Source organism: Saccopteryx leptura, chromosome 4 (genome assembly GCF_036850995.1).
Source record: "Saccopteryx leptura isolate mSacLep1 chromosome 4, mSacLep1_pri_phased_curated, whole genome shotgun sequence".
NCBI classification, from domain to species: domain Eukaryota; kingdom Metazoa; phylum Chordata; class Mammalia; order Chiroptera; family Emballonuridae; genus Saccopteryx; species Saccopteryx leptura.
Genome location: NC_089506.1, coordinates 130,120,154 through 130,142,780, shown reverse-complemented (window position 1 = coordinate 130,142,780; position 22,627 = coordinate 130,120,154). Strand labels below are relative to the sequence as shown.

General features: G+C 43.7%; 1 protein-coding gene, 1 long non-coding RNA gene and 1 pseudogene across 3 annotated transcripts in view; 2 read left to right on the top strand and 1 right to left on the bottom strand.

The window, feature by feature from the left end:
• Window positions 1-10,583, bottom strand: part of LHFPL2 (LHFPL tetraspan subfamily member 2) — a 195,878-nt gene extending 185,295 nt beyond the window's left edge. For both annotated transcript variants that reach the window (XM_066381704.1, XM_066381703.1), the window contains exon 1: window positions 9,515-10,583. The gene's annotated coding sequence lies outside the window, so the exon portion shown is untranslated. The remainder of the gene's footprint in view (window positions 1-9,514) is intronic.
• Window positions 10,584-11,000: 417 nt separating this feature from the next.
• Window positions 11,001-18,983, top strand: LOC136403186 (uncharacterized). The gene is made up of 3 exons (XR_010751117.1): window positions 11,001-11,274; window positions 12,509-12,701; window positions 18,890-18,983. It is a non-coding gene; the product is annotated as an uncharacterized lncRNA (long non-coding RNA).
• A 25-nt stretch (window positions 18,984-19,008) lies between these two features.
• LOC136404244 (small ribosomal subunit protein eS17 pseudogene) lies at window positions 19,009-19,803 on the top strand (annotated as a pseudogene).
• The last annotated feature ends 2,824 nt before the right edge of the window (window positions 19,804-22,627 follow it).

Genomic DNA, 22,627 nt, shown 5'->3' with positions numbered 1-22,627 from the left:
AGTTGCTGAGCAACAGAGCAGCGCGCAGATGGGCAGAGCATCGCCCCCTACTGGGCTTGCCAGGTGGATCCCAGTTGGGGTGCATGTGAGAGTCTCTCTGCCTCCCTTCCTTTCACTGAAAAAAAAAAAGTAACACTTTTTTACTCAGCTCTTTACTGAAAATATGAAAAACAGAAAAATAAGAAAACAGTCACCTGGCTCCAAGCCCACTAGTCCAAAATAACCAGTTAAAATTTTAGTCTACATTCTTCTAATCTGTGACTATCAGTGTTCCCTTTAATGGCACCTCAGTTTAGGCAGGCATGGGTGAGGTGAGGCATTCCTGCTAGTTACACAGACTGACAATGATTGATAATCCCCATTGGCCTTACCCCAAACCCACAGCAGTACTAGGAATAATGGTCTGGTGGTGCACAAATTCTACACCTGCAATTCAACAAGCATTCATTGGAGTCTACTTTCTACTCCTTTATTTATCCCACAAATGAATGAAATTCAAGTTAACAGCAATAGCCCCTGAGGGCCATATGGTAACTTCAAATAAAAAGGTGGACCAGCTTTGTTCCTTGTGGACATGAAAACAGAAGTTAAGCCTCCTAGCACAAGTTCTCAAGGTGCCTATAGATTTGGTTCCTGGTGAGAGCCCTTTTTCTGGTTTGCAGAAGACCACCTTCTCGCCTTCTTGTTTTCTCGCTGTGTCTCTAAGGGGGTATTGAGCAAATAAGATTGTAACAAGTGTTTTTCGGTTTGCTTCCTTGTATTGGGCAGCACCATGTGCGTACAGCGTCCAGTCTGTGGAAGGCTGTGGGTGCTCGCCTTCGGGACAGCAGGCTGCAAATTGCAGATCGCCTGCCTCCATGGGGAGGGGCGATCGTTGGCCAGACTTCCACTGGCCTGTTTGACTGGAGACGACTGAAGGGCTTGGGAACCCTGCTGAGCTTGTGGGGAGAGGGGGGGGGGCTGTGAGTCCAGTAAAGCCCAGAGAATGAATCGGGGCTTAGGAACCCTGAGTGAGAGGGAAGTGGTCTTCCCTGCCCGTTTGCTCATCTGCCATTATGAGACTTTAATAAAAGAATGGCTCACCATTTTTTGGCTCCACAGTTTCTTTACCATCTGCCCGAATCCAGTGAGAACCCGCATGTGCATGGGATCCTGCATGGCCATGGCAGCAGCCACTCGACTTAAAGAAGGAGAAATGAATGTTGGGGAGAAGGGTTGTTGAGCAGTGGTAGATAAGGACGTGCGAACCGCAAATCTGTGTGCAGCTGCCACCAGCAATCGAGGGGATGCTGTGAGTCTGAGCACTTTTAGGGTCAGAGAGATTCAACCCACAAAGAATGTTCATAGTTCCACAAGCAGGGACTGCTTTAAAAGGCCACCCACGGCCTTGACTGGCTAGTTCAGTTGGTTAGAGCACTGTTTCAAAAGGCCAAAGTTGTGGGTTTGATCCCTGGTTATGGCACATATGGGAAGCAACCAATGAATGTACAACTAAGTGGAACAACAAATCAATGCTGTCATGCTCCCTCTCCCTCTCCCTTCCTCTCTCTGTCTCTCTAAAATCAATCTATAAAAACAAAAAAATTTTTAGAAGATCACATACTAACTGCTCTAACAGCCTAGCTCATATATCATCCTGGGCGGCAGATCCTCACTGTATTACCCTTGTGCAAATATCACTCAGCACTGGGCAAACTGGTTACACCTTGTCGAACTATTCTCTGTTTCATCAAGAAGACATAGCCATGACCAGCTGGTTCAGTGGTAGAGCGTCAACCCAGTGGGTAGATGTCCAGGTTCGATTTCCAGTTGGGACACACAGGAGAAGCAATCATCTGCTTCTCCACCCCCCTCCTCTTCTCTCTCTCTCTCTCTCTCTCTCTCTCTCTCTCTCTCTCCCTCTGTCTCTCTACCTTTCCCCTCCCACAGCCATGACTTGATTGGTTTGAGCACATCAGCCCCATGTATTGTGGCTCTATGGAGCTTCCACCTCAGGCGCTAAAAATAGCAGCTCTGTTGTGAGCATGGCCCCAGATGGGGGTTGCTGGGTGGATCCTGGTTGGGACACATGTGGGAGTCTGTTTCTCTATCTCCCCTCCTCTCACTTGGAAAAAAAAAAAAGGAAGAAGACATAGAAAATAACTGTTTTTACTAATAATGTCACCTTTGTCAGTGTTAACATTGCTATGAACTTGCTGAAACCCTCAATACTCTTTATTCAAATACTATAATTGGCTACAGAATTTAGTACCTATTATTTTAGAAACCATGTGAAGAGTTTTAAAAGTTAGTTTGGTTGCACTATCCTAAATAGAACCTCAAAAGTTTACCCCAACTAAGCACCTCAGAAGCCTTATTCAATTTTGGGACTGAAATTTTTAAGTCTCTAAAGTGCCACTTTAAGTGTGCTATTGAATCAAAATCAGAAAAAATCTGCATAAAGAAAAAGTCAAAACACACTGAGGTTCTCCTTTCTTACCTGCCAAGTCAAGGTCAAAGCTAGGTGTTTCTCTTGACTTAGCTGCTGGTGATATGGTTAAGCTAAGAAAAGACACAGATAACACACCTTCTCAGCTATGCTCAGTATTCTGTAAATTCACACAAAACTTGTTTACATTCTTAGCAAGTGAAAGTCATCTTACATTTTCTTAAATAAAATATATACCTGTTTATTAGTCATCTTGGGCTAATATAACAAAATAACATAGAATGGATGACTTAAACAGCAGACATTTATTTTTCACTGTTCTGGAGACTGGAAATCCAAGAGCAAGGTGTGTCAGATTAAGTTCTAAGTGCAGACCTTCTTCCTGGTTACCTTCTCACAGTGGCAGAGAGAATGCTCTGGTCTCTCTTCCTTCTTATAAGGACACTAATCTCATCAAGGGGGCTTGACCCTCATGACCTCATCTAAACCTAATTACCTCCCAAAGGCCCCATCTCCAAATCCCATCATACCGGGGGTTAGGGGTTCATCTAGCTAGCACATGAATTTTGGAACAAACATTCTGTTCATAAAATATGTGTGTGTGTGTTGGGGTGGGGGTTGGAGAGTATCAATTTTATCAGTTTACATTCTAGCTGTTAAATGTGTTCAGAACCATTCTACATACATTCCTTGTAACTATCTCAGTTCAAAAGAACATAAACAAACATAACCAAGTCTACAAAATAACACCAGTAAGAGTCTGGTCATTTAAGGCCAAGGTCAGGGGCTTGTTAGGCCTGTTGAAAGGATGAAAGAGAAAAATTTAGTTGCAAGGACACAGATTACTCTCACCCTGAGTACTTTTAGTAAATCTGACAGACCATGCAACCACAGAAAAATAATTCTATCTTTCATCTCTAGCGCCAGGCCTCTCTTCCTGCCTATGTATCCAACTCTGCTAGGCATCTCTCACTTTTTAGAAGGCTCACAGTTCGGTTTTGAATTCAACTGAACTCATTAGTCCCTGCCATCTCCCCAAACTGAGGTTCTTTTCTGCACAGCAGCTTACCTCAGTGAATGGCACCATGACTCATACCAGTCACCCTGACTTCCTCTTCCTAAGTGCCCACCCTAGGAAATGACCAAGGAAGTGTGGTCTCTCCAGACTTCTGCCCCACTCCCTCACTCTCACACCAAATGCCCTCAGAATTTCTGCAGGAGCCTTCCAAATCACCTTCTGTTCACTGCCTAGCCACCATGTCAACTAGCCCAACCTCATGACCACTGAGTTAGTTTCCCCCTTCCCTTCCCTTCCCTTCCCTTCCCTTCCTTTCCCTTCCCCTCCCTCCCCTCCCCTCCCCTCCCTTCCCCTCCTTCTTTTCTTTCTTTTTCTTTTCTTTCTTTCTTTTTCTTCTTTTCCTTCCTTCCTCCCTCCCTCCCTCCCTCCCTTCTTTCCTTCCTTTCTTCCTTCCTCTTTCCCTTCCTCCCTCCCACCCTCCCTCCCTCCTTCTCTCTCTCTCTCTCTCTCTCTGTGAGAGCAGGGAAGATAGTGAGCCAGGCTCCTGCATGCACCTGACCAGGATCCACCCAGCAACCAAGCTATCCTCAGCACTGAGGCTGACACGCTCACTCAGACCAACCAGGACCAATAAGGACCAACCAGGACCAGCCTAGCTATCCTTAGCACCCAAGGCCGATGCTTGAACCGCTGGCTGTGGGTGAAGAAGAGGAAGAGAAGTGGAAGAGGGAGGGGCAGAGAAGCAGATGGTCACTTTTCATGTGTGTCCTGATTGGGAATCAAACCTGGGATGTCTATATGTTAAGCTGACACTCTATCCACTGAGCCAAGCAGCCAGGGCCACCGAGTTCTTCCTAAAGCACATTATGATTACATCATTTACCTGCTATAAATTTTCCATCTTCCACACAGCTTTTGAGATAAAGTTCAGACTCCTCAGCTCAGCCCCCGGACCCTACAACCTAAAGTACCTCCCTGTCCAACTGTGCCTCTCATCCAAGCAACTACTGCCAGTGCCCCAACTACCTTATACCTTTTCAAGCCTTCTAGACTCCAAACATAAGCATCGTTAGTGTACTGTGTATTACTATGACTTAAAAGTAGTGAAAAAACCTTTGAAGGACCATGAGGAACCAAGTGTCCTCTCTTTCCTTGACTCTGTCAGTCACACCTTCTACAGCAAGAAGAGTCAAGTATTTGAAATGCCAGACCAGACTCTTCCCTGGACACAATCTGGGGTTTATAAGCTTATGATAAGTTCTGACCTTTGATTCCTTCTTTGCCTAAGGCAGAGAAGTCTCACCTCTGAAAAAAACCTGCTGCTTGTTTCCATGGCACATTGGCTGGTGGGTCTAGTCCAGTGATGGTGAACCTTTTCAATGTAGCCATTTTCAATGACATGCGGCCGAATACCAGAGAAGTATGGGGCCACATGCCGAGAAGGACGTTTTATCCTCGGCTCCTGCACGGCCAGGTGCAGGAACCGAAGATAAAACGTTTGCTGTAGTGTAGACACTCTGTGCCAGAGGTCTGTAGGCCAAAACAATAGAACTCCAGCACAGAGCATCTAGTTCTGGGACTTCCGGTTAGGCCGTTAGGGGATCTTTGACCTCACTTCCGGCCGGCAGAGCAGGGAGCAGTGGAATGCCATGGGGGACGCATCTCTGGGGGCCCTGTGATCGCCATTACCAGCAACCACATAACCACAGCAACCATCATCCAATCTACTGTTCTGGGGTGTCGTGGATTTCTAACTGACCATCATTACTGAGATAAGTGAGGGGCAGCTGGGAGAGGCGAGGGCCTGTGCAATGGGTGCCGTTTCCGCCATTAGAAATAGCGGCAGCCATCTTAATTTACACAAGATGCATTGCAGAATTTCAAGACAGCATCTGGGCTCAGGTGTTTGTCGACTTGAGATCAAAGCTTGAGAATCTGGAAAGGTGCCGCTTGGAGAATCAAGAGGAGTGCCACTACGAACAGGAAATTTGCAGTGCCTGGAACCGATTACCAGACACTTTTAGCATCCTGAAAAATATAGCAATGGCTTCACTCACAATTTTTCCCTCTACGTACTTTTGTGAGACCTTATTCTCAGCGTTAAATAATATCAAAAGAAACAGATTGACAGATGAAGTTAGTAGCGCTTGCTTGGGCTTGAAGTGTACAAAATACCAACCTTCATTGAAGATTTAGCCAACGCAATTCAGCAACAAAAAAGTCACTAATAGGCAGGTTGGTTAAAGAATTCCCCCTCCCCCTCACTTATCTTAGCTCATGGCACCCCACACAAGTTAAATAATATCAAGACCACCAAAAGAAACCAACTGACAGATGAACAAAGAAGTCACTAAGCAGGTAAGTTAAATAATTAGTTTTTGGTTTATTAAATACAGTTATATATTACAATTATACATTTTTGTTATTTAATCTATAAATATCACAAAATTATGGTTTTTTTCTCGAAGTGACACACCACCTGAGTTATGCTCGGTTTTTTGGAGAATTTTGATACACTAAGCTCAATAGATTGCCCATCACTGCTCTAGTCAGCCACTGCTCAAGCTGGACACATACATACCTTTATAAAGCACAGAAGGAAATAGGCTCCCCTTTGTCCCTCATCCCTGTGGAGGACCTAGAGGACTGGCCTCTACCAGCACCTCCAGCCAGATCACTTCTCTCTGATTAGACTTGCTTGAGCAAGAGAAGCACACCCAGCACACTGCTTTCCCAGTGTAGGATCTTTTGAATCAAAGGGAGCTTCCGGGGTTCGTATAGGTCCTTTGCACATGGCGTTTGCTTCTCCAGCTAGAAGGTGGCTCTGTGAGAGGAGAGGCTTGCTCTTGGTCCTGGCTATGTTACCAAGAGGCCAGAAGAGAGGCAAGCCCATGGGAAAGGCTCCAAAAATATTTGCCAAAGGACAGGATAAAAGAATGGATGATTGAGCAAACAGGCATTCCTCTCAAATTAGAAAGGCAATATACAGCATAGTTCCTCAGCTAAAAAAACAGTTTTGCTAAGAATGCCTTTTGCTTAATCTGCTCTTAGGTACAATCTTAGTGAAAACTGAGCAATGTATCATTAACCTCAAGAGATACTTTAAAGTTGTCTTTTGGAATAAAGTCTAGAGATTAGATATTTACTTACTATTTGTATCTTTCTAAGAGGAATAAACACTGAGTAAAAACATTGCTTTTAGGATTCCCAAGAGAGGCACTCACCATGTCCACCATGAAAACAATTATTTTCTTCAAATACAATTTGTATATTTACTTTTGTGGGACCTGGAACCTGAGAATTTGCCGTTGCAGGGGGGCAATGAAGCCAGGAATTATAAACCACACCTTTGCTCCAACCCTCAGACTCACACAGAGCCTGCACTACACACTCCCTGGAACTGGAGTCCCAGAAAAGGTTGACCAGAATGTGCCAAAAGGGTGCAGCCTGTAAGTTCTGGACTGACCCTGTTTGTAGACTGCCAGGGGAATGGGTATAGCCTCAACTCAGGCTGTACCTGGGTCTTCCTTAGGTGAGCAGTCGCTCACTCTAAAATCAGATAGCCTTGCATTCTACCTCTTGGAATGGCATGGCTTTCTCCTGGGTGTTTGAAATAGTACTTAACAATCATCATTAACATTTTCTGAGCACTTAGCCTGAGACACCACCTAAGTCCTATACAAAAGTAATCAGTTAATCGTCAAGGTGGTTTTTTGAATTGAACTCTTATCAATACCATTTTTACAAACATAGAAGAAACTAAGGCTAAGAGAAATTAAATAACTTATCCAAGGTTGAGATATGACACCTCTGGGAACTCAACAGCCCCAATTTTGGTGTCCTATTCCTGGTCTCCTCCTTTGCCAATTCTTTGCAATAAAAAAAAAAGAGAAGCTGTGTATATACACTGTTCATTAAAAAGAAATGTGTTTTTCTATATACTGTTTTTCCGCACTGCTCACAAAAATTAGGGGACCAGGGAAGGTGCAGATACTGCAGTACTTTCAGCCTTTTGTACAGTGCATTTTCACCAATGAAATGAAAGTTGGTTTTGCATCTCATTTGCATAATCAAACACTTTCTTTGACTTGTCATTTGCTTTTCTGATGTTCTTGTTTAGTAAAAAAAATCAAGTGCTTCTTTTTTTATTGTTTCATATTCATTTTGAAATATCCCTTAATTTTTGTGAGCAGTATATGTTCTGCAATGGACTTTCCCTTCCTCCCCTGCCCAAACAGTATATTCAGTAAAATCTCTTTAATTCATCAGTCCACACATCTCTGTAGTCAGATGCCATCAATTCTGAGCCCATCACACAGATGTACAGTATACATTTTTCCAGAAGGCATCACGTTGCTCTCATCCACAATGATCCTCGTTCTTCCCTATAGACAAATTACTGGTTCATGTATCATGACTTAAATTATATTCAAGAATGTTCACTTGCAGTGTAATTATTCTTCCTAATTGGATCGCTGTGCAGACGAAGGATTCTCCCTTCCCCACCCCCATCATCTCCAGTAACACACGTTGTCTTCTTTCCTAGCATATAATATTTGCTGCACTCTTTGCAAACCACAACCAGCCACACACACTACCTGCTCTCTTGTGCGACCACTTGGGAAAAATATTATTGTTAACATATGGCTTTACCTGGTATTCAAACCCCTCAAATATTTCATCGGAATCAGATCTCTGACATAGATGGATAACAAGGCTATCACAGTATGACAGCAAAAAGAAATAATCTTGGCTTTTATTTCTTTTTCCTATCCTTAAAACCTTTAGTCGCCTCACCAGCCTGTGTTCTGTAGCTCTTAAAATTGGAAAGAAAAAGTATTTTTTAAAAAGAACCGGTAGAAAAGATCAGGAAAGGGCAGTACCAAAAAAATTAACATCCGATCACTGATTAAACCTGGCGTGGGTAGAGCTCCCAGGCAGCGGGCGAAGTAAATGTAACTTGCAGACGATAAGTGTCTCTTCAAGCTTGGTTACTCAGTCAGGTTTAACTCCCAGGACGATGCTCTAACAGCCCCCCCCGCCCCCCCGACCGCCCACACCTCTCCTCCCTCCGGTCCCAACACACACTTGTCCATAGGGGCCGCTTTACGATTTCAAACAGTTCTACTTTATATGTGGGTCACTGATAGCAACCTACAGTAACGCACACAGTCACAGTAGAGAAAACGGGAAATACAGGAAATGCCCGGGATGAGGTGGGGGGGGGGGGGGGGGATAAGACTTCGCCCTTACTCCCATTGATTTCCATTGATTCCCATTGAAATAGGTCGTGGACGCTCATGAAACTCACGACCATCCTGAAATAATAAAAGTTGGACCAGATTGCAGGAAAAACTCTAGGCTTTCTGAGTTCAAACAACACTAGACCGCTGAATGGAAGGAAAAAGAGACCCAAAAAAGTGTACTTAAAACATCCAGAAAAACACGCCGAGTCTCCCCCAGCCCTTCGCCCCATCCCATGGGTTCAACCCACCCGTTCCAGATGTGGTCTTCTCCACTCGACGCCCACCTCCTCCAGCCCGCACCCCAAATCACTGCGCTTCCACAAAAATGCAGCCCAGATCTGAGAAGCAGCTGACGTCTGTGGCCGCGGTGACCCACACGCCACAGACCAGCCCCCCACCCCCATCCGCGGTGCGGTACCAGGCACGCCGAGCTGCGCCCAGGGCCCGCGCCCCGCCGTGCCCCGGTCTCCGATGGTCACGCCGGTTTCCCCGGGAAATCGCTGTTCCAAGCACAACTTTTTTTCGCTTCTACTGCCGGCAGCCGCGGCGGTGAGAGCAGAAGCAGCCGTTCCCTCCATTCCTAGCGTCCAACACCCGTCCCGCTGCGGCTCCCCAGCCCGGTCCTCTTCCCTCCCCGCGGGCTCTGTGGTCGCCGGAGCGGAGTTCCCGCACCCGCCAGCCGCGGTGCAAGCAGCCAGGTCTCCGCCGGACGGGACGTGAGGGTTCCGCTAGCACCCGCAAGGGGACCCCCGCCACCCCCACCAGTCCAGGACGCAGACGCTCCCTCCCGCAGCGCGCGCAGGGTCCGCGGCCCCGACTCACCCAGCCCCGGCGCGGCGCCTCCGAGCGCGCAGCCTTCCCCGAGCCGGAGCTTTCTGTTACGCCTCCAACAGCCAACTCTCTCGGCCCCGCTGGCCGCCCCGGGAAGGAAGAGGAAAGAGGAGAGAGAGGAGGAGAGAGGAGGAGAGAGGGGGAGGAGAAAGGAGGCGGCGAGGGCGGGGGGAGAGGGTCCGCAGGCCCGGGAGGAGGGGCAGGCGCGGCGAGCGCGCAGACCCGGGCCGCCGCCGGGCGAGCGCGGAGGGAGGAGGGAGAGGGGCGGGGGCAGCGGGAGAAAGAGGCTGCCGAGTCTCCCCGCTTAGGACTCGGCCCCGCGCCGCTGCCCGGTCTCCACGGCCGCCTCTGCCCCGCGCTTCGGCCCGGGGCTCCCCCCAGCCCGCGGCGGGGGCGGCGGGCAGGCGGATGGGGCCCGGCCTCCGGAGGGGAGTATCCGGTGGAGCCGCGGAGGGTGTGCACGAAAGGGGATCCCCGGGGGGGGGGGGGGTGAAGGAGGCCTGGGAGCCGGTCCCTGCGCCCCGCGGCGGCGCTTCAAGTCCTGCGGAAACGTCCGGGAATAGTTTTGAGAAACCATCTCAGAACTGCCGAGAGTGCGCCTCGCCCGGCCGGGAAGGCGGGAGCTGCGCTGTCGGTGCGGGGGCGAGAGGCCGGACTCCTGCAGAGAGAGGGGCCACGGAACACCCGGGGCAGCGCCTCCGGCCGGCCCGGTGGTCCCAGGGAATCCAAAGCGGGAGGGCGGAGAGGCTGCCTAAACCCCCGTCCTCGCCTTCCTCTCCCAGAGAGAGGCTCTGGGCATAGATTTTCTTGCCATTTGGTCTGGAAACTCAGGGAGAACAATCTTCAAAGAATATTTGTAAGTAGATTGCTTGGGGTCTTGCAACATCCTTCCCGGCACTCAAATTACAGTTTCGGAATGAATTTCTTAGTCGTTTTTGCCGACAGTCTGAAAAGCATCCTTGCCCAGTGAGGGGACTCACTAACTGTCCGCCACCGACCCCAGAGCAAAGAGCACAGAATTCAATGGCCACGAGTTAAGATGACAATATTCCTTGTGATTCAAACCTCGGGACCGGCACTGTCATTTCTCCTGTCTTCAATTTCTCATCTGGGATACCTGTATCCAGTCGCCGGAACTCAGACCCTAGCAGTCAATCTGGGGCCTCTCTCCTCCTCTATTGCCAATAGCTGATCTCATTGATTCTTTTTATTTATTTATTTATTTTTATTTTAGAAAGGAGAGAGGGAGAGACAGAGAGAGAGGAGAGAAAGATCGAGAGAGAGAGAGAGAGAGAGAGAGAGAGAGAGAGAGAGAGAAGGGGGGAGGAGCAGGAAGCATCAACTCCCTTATGTGCCTTGACCAGGCTAGCCCTGGGTTTCGAACTGGCGACCTCAGCATTTCCAGGTCGACGCTTTATCCACTGCGCCACCACAGGTCAGGCCGCTGATCTCATTGATTCTTCACTTTAACGGTCTTTCCAGTTGCCTCGTCCTTTTCAAGACCACTGCCACCTTCCTGGTTCTTGGTATTTAGAGACTTAATGGCTTCAGGGGCCTCCTCGTGGGTTCCCGCTTTGCACTGCCGTCCATCTGCACAGGTCTACAGGTGGTTCTAGACCGCCGTCAGGCAGACTACTTCTTGTTCTAGAAGCTCTTTGACACAGAAAATTCTGAATTACTTAAAAACTTTTCTATTCAAAACCATCCACCACCAGACCCTTGGAGCGAGCCTGCATGCTCTCACCAGCCAGGTACCCGCCCCTCCCCCAGAAGGTACCATACTGTACTCTTGTGGAAGTTGCTGATGCTCTTGCCAGAACTGGCATGCTCTCGTCCATCTTCTCTCACTGTGGAGTCCCGCTTATCTTTATTGAAAATGAAGTTTGTAGTACAACATTTCTTCTATATAAGGATGTGTGTTTTCTTCCGTGTTTTAAATCATACAATAGAAATAACAAGGCTTATGGGGAAAACGGTTAGAAATCTATGTAACCCTACAAGCACAGCACTAACAAAAACAGCAACATTCCAGGGGCGGGTGAACACACACATATAATGTAGTATAGGATTGTATACCTGAAACCTATATCATTTTATTAACCAATGTCACCTCAATAAATTCAATAAAAAATTAAAAGAGAGAGAAACACCAGGGATGCACTCATATGCAGAGGAGAAACCATGTGAGGCCACAGTGAGAAGTGGCCACGTGCAAGCCTAAGAGAGAGGCCTCATAAAAAATCAAACCTGCCAACGCGTTGATCTATGATTTCTAGCCTCCAGATCTGGCTCTTTCACCTGATCTGTGTGTTTTGTTATGGCAGACTAATACAAATAGGTACTTATTGCAGGCCTAATGTACAGGGGTTACAGGAACAGTCTCCTAAACTAGGCTGTAATTATTTGAAGGTAGGACCTAAGTCTTAAATATTTTGTAGTCCCCTGAATGCCCAGAGAAGTTCCCTTCACAGAGCAGGACCTCACCACAGGGGAAAAAACAAAACCAAACCAGTAACCATTCCCAAAAAACATACCAGCAAGAGTTTATGAGCCATGTTAAATTCCTAAGAAATATTACAGTAAATATAAATGTAGGACTTCACCTTTATAAAGAGATGGAGATAACTGATAAGGAGATTGGAAGGAGAGTTGTTTGAGGGTACAGAGTAGGAGGATAAGCACAAAATGTACAAATGAGGCAGGAATCTCCCCTTCCCAGTAAGCCCTACCTAGTTAGGGCTCATGGTTAAACCAATCCAAAAGGAAGAACACAGGGTGGATGGGCGTGAGGCACAGCATGGTGCACTCTCCCCAGCCTGCATGCTGCCCTGTGTTTTACTTACAGCAGTACTCAATGGTGCAAAGTATGAGATGCTGAGAACAACTGCATGGAAAACCAACACTACTGCCCCATTTTACTAATATCCTTTCCCTACATATCAATCATAAATGAGCTAATCTGTGTTACCTATGCTCTCATTACAGAAACATGCTGGTAACAGAGCAGACTGTACTTACTTCTGTGCTTAGAAAGTACACTGTACTTCATTCTGCACATCTATTGAGCACTTACTGTATGCCGGTGATAGTTCAAGCACTGTGGATACATTGGTGAACAAAGAGAAAACAAAAATGTCCACCCTCACAGATGTGGACACTTGGACGGGCATCACAGATGGTATGTATCATTTGGTGTATTACACATTTCATATGTATGTAACTTGAACTGATGGCTTGTCTACATTTTAATTTCTTTGAGGGATAGAGTTGAGCCTTATGCTTTTTTATTTTTATTAAATTTAATGCAGTGACATTGATAAATCAGGGTACATATGTTGAGAGAAAATATCTCTAGATTATTTTGACATTTGATTGTGCTGTATACCCCTCCCCCAAAGTTAAATTGTCTTCTGTCACCTTCTATCTGGTTTTCTTTGTGCCCCTCCCCTCCCCTAACCCCTCTCTCCTTCTTCACCCCCTCCCCCCTCCCCCAACCTCCCGCCCCTGTTGCCATCACATTCTTGTTCATGTCTCTGAGTCTCATTTTTATGTCCCTTCTATGTATGGATTCATCTTAGTTTTTTTTTTTTTCTGATTTTCTTATTTCACTCCATATAATGTTGTCAAGGTCCATCCATGTTATTGTAAATGATCTGATGTCATCATTTCTTATGGCTGAGTAGTATTCCATAGTATATATGTACCAAAGCTTTTTAATCCACTCGTCCTCTGACGGACACTTGGGCTGTTTCCAGATCTTCGCTATTGTGAACAATGCTGCCACAAACAATGCGGGTGCATTTCTCCTTTTCCAGCCGTTCTATGGTGTCCTTGGGGTATATTCCTAAAAGTGGGATAGCTGGGTCAAAAGGCAGTTCGATTTTCAGATTTTTGAGGAATCTCCATACTGTTTTCCACAGTGGCTGCACCAGTCTGCATTCCCACCAGCAGTGCAGGAGGGTTCCCTTTCTCCACATCCTCGCCAGCACTTATTCTGTGTTGTTTTGTTGATGAGCGCCATTCTGACTGGTGTGAGGTGATATCTCATTGTGGTTTTAATTTGCATTTCTCTAATGATTAGTGATGTTGAGCATTTTTTCATATGCCTATTGGCCATCTGTATGTCCTCTTTGGAGAAGTGTCTATTCATCTCTTTTGCCCATTTTTGGATTGGGTTGTTTGTCTTCCTGGTGTTGAGTTTTACAAGTTCTTTATAAATTTTGGTTATTAACCCCTTATCAGACGTATTGTCAAATATGTTCTCCCATTGTGTAGTTTGTCTTTTTATTCTGTTCTTGTTGTCTTTAGCTGTGCAAAAGCTTTTTAGTTTGATATAGTCCCATTTGTTTATCCTGTCTTTTATTTCACTTCCCCGTGGAGATAAATCAGCAAATATATTGCTCCGAGAGATGTCAGAGAGCTTACTGCCTATGTTTTCTTCTAAGATGCTTATGGTTTCACGGCCTACATTTAAGTCTTTTATCCATTTTGAGTTTATTTTTGTGAGTGGTGTAAGCTGGTGATCTAGTTTCATTTTTTTGCAGGTAGCTGTCCAATTTTCCCAACACCATTTGTTAAAGAGGCTGTCTTTACTCCATTGTATTTCCTTACCTCCTTTGTCAAATATCAGTTGTCCATAGAACTGTGGGTTTATTTCTGGGTTCTCTGTTCTGTTCCATTGATCTATATGCCTGTTCTTATGCCAGTACCAGGCTGTTTTGAGTACAACGGCCTTGTAGTATAACTTGATATCAGGAAGTGTGATACCTCCCACTTTATTCTTCTTTTTTAAGATTGCTGAGGCTATTCGTGTCCTCTTTTGGTTCCATATAAATTTTTGGAATATGTGTTCTATATCTTTGAAGTATGTCATTGGTATTTTAATTGGTATTGCATTGAATTTATAGATTGCTTTGGGTAATATAGACATTTTAATGATGTTTATTCTTCCTAACCATGAGCACGGTATATGCTTCCACTTGTTTGTATCTTCCTTGATTTCTTTTATCAATGCTTTGTAATTTTCCGAGTACAAGTCTTTAGTCTCCTTGGTTAAGTTTACTCCTAGGTACTTTATTTTTTTGGTTGTAATTGTGAAGGGGATTGTTTCCTTAATTTCTCTTTCTGACTGTTCATTGTTGGTGTATAAAAATGCTTCTGATTTCTGAGTATTGATTTTATATCCTGCCACTTTGCTGAATTTGTTTATCAGGTCCAGTAGTTTTTTGACTGAGACTTTAGGGTTTTCTATATACAATATCATATCATCTGGAAATAATGATAGTTTTACTTCTTCTTTTCCAACTTGAATGCCTTTTATTTCTTCTTCTTGTCTGATTGCTGTGGCTAGGACTTCCAGGACTATGTTAAATAAGAGTGGTGAAAGGGGGCACCCCTGCCTTGTTCCTGATCTTAAGGGTATTGCTTTTAATTTTTTCCCATTGAGTATGATGTTGGCTGTGGGTTTCTCATAGATGGCTTTTATCATGTTGAGGTATGTTCCCTGTATTCCCACTTTGCTGAGAGTTTTGATCATGAATGGGTGCTGGATTTTATCAAATGCTTTTTCTGCATCTATTGAAATGATCATATGGTTTTTCTCCTTCTTTTTGTTTATGTGATGAATCACATTGATTGATTTACGAATATTGTACCAGCCTTGCCTCCCCAGAATAAATCCCACTTGATCGTGGTGTATGATTTTTTCCATATATTGTTGGATCCGGTTTGCTAATATTTTGTTGAGGATTTTAGCATCTATATTTATCAGAGATATTGGCCTATAATTTTCTTTCTTTGTGTTGTCTTTGCCTGGTTTTGGAATCAGAATTATGCTCGCCTCATGAAAGGAGCTTGGAAGTCTTCCTTCCTCTTGAATTTTTTGAAATAGTTTGAGAAGGATAGGAGTTAGTTCTTCTTTGAATATTTGGTAGAATTCCATTGTGAAGCCATCGGGCCCTGGACTTTTCTTTGTTGGGAGTTTTTTGATAACTGTTTCGATCTCATTTGGTGTAATCAGTCTGTTTAGGTTTTCTTATTCTTCCAGATTGATTTTTGGAAGATTGTATGTTTCAAGGAATTTGTCCATTTCATCTAGGTTGTCTAGCTTTTTGGCATACAGTTCTTCATAGTATTTTCTTACAATATTTTGTATTTCTGTTGTGTCAGTTGTTATTTCTCCTCTCTCATTTCTAATTTTATTTATTTGAGTCCTCTCTCTCTTTTTCTTGGTGAGTCTACTTAAAGGTTCATCAATCTTGTTTACCTTTTCAAAGAACCAGCTCCTAGTTTCATTGATCCTCTGTATTGTTTCTTTAGCCTCTATGTCATTTATTTCTGCTCTGATCTTTATTATTTCCTTCCTTCGACTACATTTGGGCTTTACTTGCTGTTCTTTTTCTAATTCTTTTAGATGCAGGGTTAAGTTGTTTATTTGAGCTTTTTCTAGCTTCTGAAAGTGTGCCTGTAGTGCTATGAACTTCCCTCTCAGCACTGCTTTCGCTGTGTCCCATAAATTTTGAGTTGTTGTATGCTCATTGTCATTCGTTTCTAGGAATTTTTTTATTTCTTCTTTGATCTCATTCTTAATCCATTCATTATTTAACACCCTGCTATTTAGTTTCCATGTGTTTGAGAATTTTTGAGCTTTTCTGCTGTGATTCATTTCTAGTTTCATGCCGTTGTGATCGGAGAAAGTGCTTGATATGATTTCAGTCTTCTTAAATTTGTTGAGAGCACTTTTGTGCCCTAACATGTGGTCTATCCTAGAGAATGTACCATGAGCACTTGAAAAGAATGTATATTCTGCTGCTTTAGGGTGAAAGGATCTGAAGATGTCTATTAAATCGAGTTGATCTAGTGTTTCCAATAAGTCTGCTGTTTCTTTGTTAATTTTCTTTCTTGAGGCTCTATCTAGTGATGTTAGTGGGGTATTGAAATCCCCTACTATTATAGTATTGCTGTTGATCTCGCCCTTTAAATCCATCAAAGTCTGCTTTATATATTTGGGTGCTCCTATATTAGGTGCATAGATATTTATAATAGTTATATCTTCCTGTTGGATTACTCCCTTTATCATTATGTAGTGGCCTTCTTTATCTCTTACTATATCCTTTGTTTTAAAGTCCAATTTGTCTGATATAAGTATTGCTACCCCAGCTTTTTTTTCATTTCCGTTTGCATGAAATGTTTTTTTCCATCCTTTTACCTTCAATCTGTGTGTGTCTTTTGTTCTAAGGTGTGTCTCTTGTAGACAACATATGTATGGGTCCTGTTTTCTTATCCACGCAGCTACCCTATGTCTTTTGATTGGATCATTTAATCCATTTACATTTAAGGTTATTATTGATATGTAGTTGTTTATTGCCATTTTCTTCTTTAAAGGTGTATTCCTTTTTTTGCTATATTCTTTTCCAACTTTGATCTGTTTACAACAGGCCCCTTAACATTTCTTGCAGCATTGGTTTGGTTGTAATGAATTCCTTGAGTTGTTTTTTGTCTGGGAAGCTTTTTATTTCTCCTTTGATTTTAAACGATAGCCTTGCTGGATAAAGTAGTCTTGGTTGTAGGTTCTTGTTCTGCATTACTTTGAATATTTCTTGCCATTCCCTTCTGGCCTCAAGTGTTTCTGTTAAGAAGTCGGATGTCATCCTTATGGGAGCTCCTTTGTAGGTGATAACTTTTTTTTCTCTTGCAGCTTTTAATATTTTCTCTTTATCACTTAGCTTTGGTATTTTAATTATGGTGTGTCTTTGTGTAGGTTTCTTTGGGTTTCTCTTTAATGGAGTTCTCTGTGCTTCTTGGACTTGTGAGAGTTTCTCTTGCATTAATTTAGGGAAGTTTTCAGTTATGATATGATTGAACAAAGTCTCTATCCCTTGTTCTTTTTCTTCTTCTTCAGGAACCCCTATGATGCGGATGTTATTTCTCTTCATGTTGTCACAGAGCTCTCTAAGTGTTTCCTCTGACTTTTTAAGTCTCTTTTCTCTTTTCTTCTCTGCTTTCATGCCTTCATTCCAGTTGTCCTCCAACTCGCTGATTCGATCCTCAGCTGTATCCATCCTGTTTTTAATTCCTTCCATTGTGGTCTTCATTTCTGATATTGTATTTGTCATCTCTGACTGATTCTTTTTTAATATTTCAATATCCTTTTTTATACTTGCTATTTCTTTATTTAGGTTTTCAAACTGCCCCTCCATTGTTGCTCTAAGATCCCTAAGCATCCTTACAATCATTATTTTGAACTCCGCATCTGGAAGTTTGATTATTTCCATATCACTCAGCTCATCTCTCAAAGGTGTCTCTTGTGGTTTCATTTGGGTTGCACTCCTTTGTCTTCTCATAATGGTGTTTTATTTGTAGAGTTGTTTGAGTCTAGGCTTTGTGTTGTCTGCCTCAAGTTTTCAGTTGTGTTATTTCTAGGTCTTCTTGGGTTGGTATCAGCTATTATTTGTAATCCACTTTCGGATTTGGGCAGCTTTGAAGTCTTGATTTGTTTGTTTTCTTAACAGGTGATAGTCTTGTTAACTGATCTCAGCAGGGGGCTTCCTTGAAACTGTAACCAGGAATGCTGTGGGTGTAACCTGAGACGCTGAAGGTCTCTTCCACCAACTAATCTCACTGGGGGCAGGGTTTTTTCTCAGCTTCAGTAGGGGGAGGTGTATCTCAGATCTCCATGGAGACCTGAGTTACTGCCCCTCCTCCCCACTTCTTGTTTTCAGCTGTGTCTTGTTGCGCTGATTGGAGCTGGATAGATGTCCAGAGATCTCTGATCCGGAAGCACTTCAGCTCCGTTTTGTGAAAGGTTCAGTCCCTCCCCCAGCTATGGCCGCCTCCAGCATGAATGAGTCAGCTTTTTTATTTCGTTTCTTGCATACCTTAGCCCCTCACAGTCTGTCCCTCTCCTTGTCCTTTCCACTTGGGAGATAAGCTGTTCTTTTCAACCGACCTTGCTCCCTGGTCGCCAGGTAAGTGGCTGTGAGCAGTAGTTTCTGCTCTTTTTCCTCTGTGAAATCCTCTCTGGGCTCTCAGCCTCACCCCCCCCCCCCTTCCGTTCCTGTAAGCAGAGGAGATTCAGGCACTCCTTACCAGGATTATTGTGGCTTCCTCTTTGCTCCTTGGTTTTTGAGAGCTGTTCTTGCAGCTCAGTGTTGGTTTTTCATGCTGATTTTTCCTAAATTGATTTGTATTCCAGTTTGGTGTTGAGAGCTGGGCGTCTGTGCGTCCGCCTACTCCGCTGCCATCTTTTTTCCAGAATCACCCTTATGCTTTTTTATTTTTCACAATATCTAACATAGTAGGCACCTACTAGGATGTGTAAATTAGGGAATATACACCCATATATACCTTGTGCTATTGAATTCACAGGAGAACCACTTGGGAAATCCTGCCAGAACTGGCATGCTCTCGTCCATCTTCTCACTGTGGAGTCCTGCTTATCTTTATTGAAAATGAAGTTTGTAGTACAACATTTCTTCTATATAAGGATGTGTGTTTTCTTCCGTGTTTGAAATCTCAGCCTCTTTCACTGGGAACCCCATGTTCACACCAAGACCATGAAGAAGGTGGCTGAAGTCTTCATAGAGAAGTACTACAGATACTTGGGCAATGACTTTCACACCAAAAAACACAAGGATATGGCCATTGTCCCCAGCAAGAAGCTCCACAGTAAAATAGTGGACTATGTCAGGCATCTGATGAAGCAGATTCTGAGAGGTTTCATAAGGGGTATTTCCATCAAGCCACAGGAAGAGGAGAGAGACAGGAGAGATAATTATGCTCCTGAGGTCTCAGCCCTGTATCAGGAGAGCATTTAAGTTAATCTGGACATTAAGACGGTGGCACAATGGCTAGACTGGGACACAGAAGACCCAGGTTCGAGATTTCAGGGTTGCCAGCTTGAGCACAGGCTCACCAGCTTGAGCGTGGGGTCACTGGCCTGAGCATGGGATCATAGACATAACCCCATGGTCACTGGCTTGAGCCCAAGGTTGCTGGCTTGAGCAAGGGGTCACTTGCTCTGCTATAGCCCCCCAGTCAAGGCACATATAAGAAAGCAATCAATGAACAACTAAGGAGCCGCAACAAAGAATTGATGCTTCTCATCTCTCTCCCTTCCTGTCTGTTCCTATCTGTCCCTCTCTCTGTCTCTCTCTCTCTGTCTTTGTCACACACAGAAAAGGGAAATGCTGAAGCTCTTAGACTCTGGTAGTCTGTCCAGCCTGCGGGTCACTCAGCCTATAGTTGGGATGAATTTCAGTACACCGTGTGGAGCCATGTGAACCTTTGCTGTACTGCAGTATCAGTAAACCATGGACAACCAAAAAAATTATTTTCTTTTTCTCAGAACTATGAATTGCTATTTGGGCTAAAATCAAAGCCAGTATCCCAAGATAAGATCATTTGGATCTGAAGAATAGATCAATTATACTTAATAGAAGGCAAGAAATTAAGGATGGGAAGGGAAGGAAAATGGAGAAGAAAAGAGGCTAAAAGGTGTAGTTCAAGAAGAAAGTACCTGCTGAGTTCTCTGGAAAGGCAGGCCTGGGGAAAGAACCGCAATAACAGGAACTTTGGGTTATCTTGAATGCTACTCTTATCATGGGCTTCAGCCACATTTTCAAGAAAGATTTACTATGAGGCATAAGTGAGGAAGAAATTAAAGGGATCCTGCCATGTTTGGTCAAGTGACAAGGAGGCCTTGGGAGAAAATAAGTATGAGCCACCAGCTGGGCCATCAGGTAGGATTACCCTGTGCCTGGATACAATGCTGCGATCTATTTACTTGACTGTGTCAATCACTCAGTTCTCTGAACAGGATGCCCCACCTGGTGTAACTTACATCAACAAGGTTAAGTGTTTTTCTTTTTTCTTTCTTTTTAAAAAAGATTATGTATTGATTTTAGAAAGAGAGGAAGGGAGAGAGAGAGAGAAAGAATGAAACATTTATTTGTTGTTTCACTTATTTATACATTCATTGGTCGACCCTTGCTTATGCACTGATGGGAGATGGACCCCACAACTTTCACATATCAGGTGGACACTAACCAACTGAGCTACCCAGCCAGGGCTTTTTCTCTTTTTCTTAATCATTAATTTTTCAATTGTAGATGACATATAATGTTAGTTTCAGGTGTATACCCTAGTAATTAGAGATTACATAATTTACTAAATAATCATCCCGATAAATCTCGCACCCATCTGACACTATACATAGTTACTGGAATATTATTGAATATATCCCTATGCTGTACTTAACATCCCCATGACTATTCTGTAGCTGCCAATTTGTACTTCTTAATCTCTCCACCTTTTCCATCAATCCTTCCATCTGTCAACTGTCAAAATGTTCTCCGTGTCCATGAGTGTTTCTGTTCTTGGTCATTTGTTTTTTAGAATCAGTTGTTGATAGATATGTCTTTATTGCCATTTTATCATATTTTTAAACTTTTTTTCTTCCTTTTAAAGAAGTTCCTTTAACATTTCGTGTAATACTGGTTTGGTGGTGATAAACTCCTTAAGATTTTTCTTGTCTGGGAAGCTCTTTATCTGTCCTTTGATTCTAAATGATAGCTTTGCTGGGTAATTCAGTTCCTCCCCTGCTATTCATCACTCTGAATATTTTCTACCAATCTCTTCTGGCATGCAAAGTTTCTGTTGAGAAATCAGCTGACAGTCTTATGGGAGCTTCCTTGTAGGTAACTAACTGCTTTTCAGATTGTCTTTAACCTTTTGCATTTTAATTACATTGTGTCTTGGTGTGGGCCTATTTGGGCTCATCTTTTTTTTTGGACTGTCTGTGTGCTTCTTGGATTTGTATGTCTGTTTTTTTCACCAAGTTAGGGAAGTTTTCTTTTTTTCAATTTCTTGTTCTCTCTTTTCTCCTTCTGGTACTCCATGATCCGAATGTTGGTATGCTTGAAGTTGTCACAAGGGTACCTTACAACTATCCTCATTTGGGGGGATTCTTTTTTCTTTTTGCTATTCTGATTGGGTGTTTTGTTTTATTTACTTAGTTTTGTTTCCTTATATTCCAAATCACTGACTGAGTCTTAGTTTCATTTACTCTACTCTTGGTTCCCTATAAATTCATCTTCATTTCAGTTAGTGTATTCTTTATTTCTGACTGGTCCTTTTTTATGCTGTTGAAGTTTTAAGTTCATTAAGCATCCTTATAACCAGTGTTTTGAACTTTGCAACTAGTAGATTGTTTGTTTCCATTATGATTAATTCTTTTTCTGAAGCGTTGTTCTGTTCTTTCATTTGGGACTTTTATCGTCTCATTTTGGCAGCCTTCCTATATTTGCTTCTATGTATAAGCCATCCTTGGGTTATAAACAAATTAGGTTCTATAGGTTTGTCCTTAAGTTAAATTTGTATGTAACTGGAAGCAGGTACATTTACCTATTAAACACAACATAGACAGATGTTTGTCTTCACATACTATATATTTATACCTTCCTGTACATATAAACACTTAAACATTTTCAAACCTACAGAAACTATCATGTTTGTAACTGGAGGACTGCCTGTATTAGGTAGAACTGCTATGTCTCCCAGGCTTGGTAGACTGTCCTTATGTAGTAGGTGTTCTGTGGAGTCCAGTAGCACAGCCTCTCCTTTAATGCAAGCTAGGCACTCCAGGTGTATCCTCTTCACCATGTGGGCTGTGTACAACCTCCTGTTGTCGTTGAGCCTTGATTGCTATTGGCATATCAATGGGAGGGATTTACCCCTAGGCCAATAGACTACAAGGACTGCCTGTGACCACTGACCACTGTGGAGGATCAGATATGCAGAAGCCCACCCCATAGACCAAGTCTTACTGCAGCAGGGCTCTGGTGCCTACTGAATTTTCTCCTTGATTGTGTCACATGTGGAAGTGGTTGGGTGGTGCCTCAACACGGTCTAAAGCTGTCTACTGGGTATCCTGGCTCTGAGAACTCCCAGGAGATGTAAGCCCAGGTCAGCTGCTGCCCGTGTTCTGCCCAGGGCCATCTGGCATGAGCTTTGAAGTGAACTGAAAATGGCTGCTACTTATGCTAGGTTTACAGGTGCCCAGGAGAGGCCAAGTTGGAAACCAAGGCCTGTGGCTGCTAGTGCCAG